This window comes from Schistocerca americana, chromosome 4 (genome assembly GCF_021461395.2).
Source record: "Schistocerca americana isolate TAMUIC-IGC-003095 chromosome 4, iqSchAmer2.1, whole genome shotgun sequence".
Lineage (NCBI taxonomy): Eukaryota > Metazoa > Arthropoda > Insecta > Orthoptera > Acrididae > Schistocerca > Schistocerca americana.
Window position 1 is genome coordinate 111,099,502 of NC_060122.1, and position 4,359 is coordinate 111,103,860.

The window sequence follows — 4,359 nt, forward strand, 5'->3', positions numbered from 1 at the left end:
CTACATGTTACAAAAAAAGGTCTTATGTCCTTGCTGCCGATTATTATTGCTGGAGGCAATAGTCTCTCAGCCTCCAGCTGCCGATGTAGATCGATCAACACCTCAGGGATGAAGGCTAGCAAACTAAACTAAACTCCGTCTGGACAGGCTTTGGAAGGCCCAGCGGTATCGATCGGCCGCCGTGTCATCCTCAACAACAGGTGTCACTGGATGCGGATATGGAGGGGCATGTGGTCAGCATACCCCTCTCCCGGTCGCATGTAAGTGTACGAGAGCGGAGCCGTTACTTCTCAGTCAAGGAGCTCCTCAGTTTGCCTCACAAGGGCTGGGTGCACACCGCTTGCCAACAGCGCTCGGCAGACCGGATGGTCACCCATCCAAGTACTAGCCCAGCCTGACAGCGCTTAACTTCGGTGATCTGACAGGAACCGGTGTTACCACTGCAGCAAGACCATTGGCGATGAAGGCTACAATGACAAGAAAAAAAAAAGGATTGTAATATCAGTTACAGAACAAAAATTCATCAGACACTAAAATTACAGCAGCGATCCGTCCAAAAGCTCGGTAGTACGGAAGTATGTCTCTGTTGGCTACGTCGTAAACATATTGAGTAATTAGAACAGTTAACTTACATTGTAGACTGTCCTGGCGTTGGCATTTGCTGCTGCTACCGTGGTTCATGCTGTCGCAAAACACATAAGCACACACACTGGCGAACTGACGATGGTAGAATGAGTGCAGCTGCACCACGACGCTAGTTTATGTAATCTCCATCCCCCCTGCCCATCCAGGGGAGCCAATAGGAGTGCAGCTTTTCTCCCCACCTGTTGATGAATGCTGGTCTGAGCACGCAGGACGAGCTGGTGCTGGTGCTGTCGGCCACGGATTTCACACGCTTTTGCATGCAGGATCTGGCGCGCTCTGGAAGCACCAAGTTGTTCCACTGGTCCGTTCTTCGTGCTGGACGCGCTCGTCTGCCCTGCCCGGTCGCCGGTTCACCCTGTCGCGAGCTGCGGCCCCTCACGTTTCAAATGGCTCTGAGCACTATGTGACTTAACATCTGAGGTCATTAGTCCCCTAGAACTTGGAACTACTTAAACCTAACTAACCTAAGAACAACACACACATCCATGCCCGAGGCAGGATTCGAACCTGGGACCGTAGCGGTCGCGCGGTTCCACACTGAAGCGCCTAGAACCGCTCAGCCACAACGGCCGGCTGCGGCCCCTGACGGACGCGCAGCTTCGTGGGTCCCTGGTTACGACCGTGCCTCGTTAACAAACTACTGTGATGGGTATTCAACAATATTTGTACGTGACGTACGATCGTTTTCTCCGCAGCTCGTGGTTTCGCGGTAGCGTTCTCGCTTCTCGAGCACGGGTTCCCGGGTTCGATTCCCGGCGGGGTCAGGGATTTTCATCTGCCTCGAGATGACCGGGTGTTGTTGTGTCGTGTTCACCATCATCCACATTACGATTAGCGTTTACAGTTACCTCCCACACTCATGTCCGCTGTTGTTATCTCTTTTGGATATTGCACAGTGACCTGTTCTTACTCGTGTGATTTACAACCTCTACGTTCACAGTTTGTAATTAAGTACGAAAAACACCCAGACACAAACAACAACAGGCCTTCGCTTGCGGCTGTACTCCGTTCATCGTAAGAATAAACCTGATGTAAACAAACACAAACGCGATGAGTGGTCAGCAGCCGCAGCTCCGGAATATTGGTGTTGTTCCGCTCTTGGAAGAAGGTCCAACTTAACGTTTTAAATATTTTATTACTTTGTCACTACAAATGAAACCTTAAGGCATTTTGGTGTATTAACAGCCATCAACGTTTTTCCTAATCACACTTTAGCCACGTAATTTTTATTTCAAATATAGTGTACAGTCACAGTCTCAGTAAGCGCTACTTGTGCTCTGACTGCCTCACTGTACATACGTACCACGAAAATGGATTACACTGCTTCCCGCTTCGTAGTGAAACAAGCGTGCGGAACACAGTTCATGGCTAGAAACTAATTATTCTTAATGTTTGTCACAAAATTACAAAGAAAAATAAGCTTTAACGTTTATTGAGAGACAAGATGTTATAAATGTAAGGGTTCCAGGTGTAGCTGTAATCTTGGCGTAATCGGTAGCGTCGGTGTTTGATTAAGCGGGGAGTTAGAGGGATGTGGTTAGAAACCCGTTGAAATCACCAATTTTTTTGTTCCGTTTCAATACCTACAGCATTTAAATACGAAATTTATCAATATGTTTAATTAACTCATACGTAATCATCATTTTTTCAAGAAAAATGCACGTCTTCTGGTTTCTAATTACATACCACACGCAGAATACTGGTTTTCATTGCAAATACACATTCTTAATTATTTCATTTCATTTCATTTATTGATCATCCATTTTATCATTTACAATGATAGTTCTCATATGTTAACACTAAAACAACTATCGATATATTGTAAAAGATTGTTACAGAATTTAAAGTTAAGAAAACATTACACAAATTTTTTAGAGAAAAATGAAAAATCAAATACTCTTTGTTTGAATACGCCCACTGTTTTGTAGAACAGATGTGGTCTCACACGAGCCAGAGTGATAAGCGTCCTAGAAACACAAAAAACAATTTTCACGGCGTCGAGAACGCTGTACAAATGCTGCAGTTTTACAGCTGTCACCGTACAGCTATCTGAAACCAGTAGAATAGATCTACAGCCATGATAAGGGATTTGTGGCGAGAAATAACAAGACCTTTAAGCTGCCGCAGTTACTGGATCTAATGCACGAAGCTTTATGACATGCCACTGCTGAACGATGGCGAAATGCAGAACATCACGTCATAAAGGAGGAGGAGGAGGAGGAGGAGGAGGAGGAGGAGGAGGAATAAACCTGGACTTTTTTGTGGCTTGGGGTTCTCTTGTTGATCACCTCGGTATCAGCGTAGCAGTACTGAAATGCACTGCTTTCCTCGGAGTGCTATATGGAAGAAGTTCGGAGATTATCTTCAGTGGTTTCCATGTTTAACTGCATGATGAAATCCCAGCAGTGCGCTTTTACGCTGCCTATAGCTGATGCAGAAAAATTACCCTCTTTAAAGTCACGAATTTTTATCTATCTTGTTTTTAGTTACAATACCATGTTACCTGAGACCGAGAGCACGTTTTCCTTCAGACCACCTACGGAGAGTATCGCCTGAGTTTTACTATTATTTCCTTCTGTTCAAAAATTATTGTTCTATGTTCGTCTCTGTTTTGCGACTTTACTACAATTGTTCACATCACTGCAGGTTAGTTGGACCAGGTGGCTGGCCAGTGCTTTCCAAGTTAAATACGCCGGTAAAGCTGTTGCCCCGTATTAACGCTGAGTCGATGTGCACGTAACGCACAGCATAAAACGTATCCTCATTGTCGTACTTGACTGTACTCGAGAAAGATTGGCTTCTGCTCCCCCTGGAACCAAATCCAGTGCTCCAGCAAACGCGGAAGAATACACAGTGTAATGTTTACATGAGGTTTATTCTTATGATGAACGGAGTATACTACGTTCGACGGTGTCCGACCAATCCCGTTTCAGATGGCTCTGAGCACTATGGGACTTATCTGAGGTCATCAGTCCCCTAGAACTTAGAACTACTTAAACCTAACTAAGCTAAGGACATCACACACATCCATGCCCGAGGCAGCATTCGAACCTGCGACCGTAGCAGCAGGGCGGTTCCAGACTGAAACGCCTAGAACCGCTCGGCCACCGCGGCCGGCCAATCCCGTTTCACTGGGATACGTCCGACAGCCGGCTGTGTGCTGCAGCATGCGGCCCACTCGATCGTGTGCAGTGGACATTTGCCAGTCGCCCTACATGGCTTGGAATCAGTCGGTCGCGTGAGGCAGTCCAACCAGACGGTTCCAGTGGATGCCCAGCCTTACTCCCATTGTGATCCCCTGACAGCTGATAGTTACCGCGAGATAAAAGCAACGAATTACTTCACACGAACGTCGTGAGCCTATTGGAACTAGGGCTGTTGAAAAAATATCGATATACGGAAATTTTTACAGAAAATATCGGTATACATCGGCATCATTTCCTCCCCCTATATGTTGTTGTTGTTGTTGTTGTTGTTGTCTTCAGTCCTGAGACTGGTTTGATGCAGCTCTCCATGCTACTCTATCCTGTGCAAGGTTCTTCATCTCCCAGTACCTACTGCAACCTACATCCTTCTGAATCTGTTTAGTGTATTCATCTCTTGGTCTCCCTCTACGATTTTTACCCTCCACGCTGCCCTCCAGTACTAAATTGGTGATGCCTTGATGCCTCAGAACGTGTCCTACCAACCGATCCCTTCTTCTAGTCAAGTTGC

General features: G+C 46.2%; 1 pseudogene; it reads right to left on the minus strand.

Annotated features, from left to right (window-relative positions):
• Positions 1-341: 341 nt before the first annotated feature.
• Positions 342-459, minus strand: LOC124614294 (annotated as a pseudogene).
• Between the last annotated feature and the right edge of the window lie 3,900 nt (positions 460-4,359).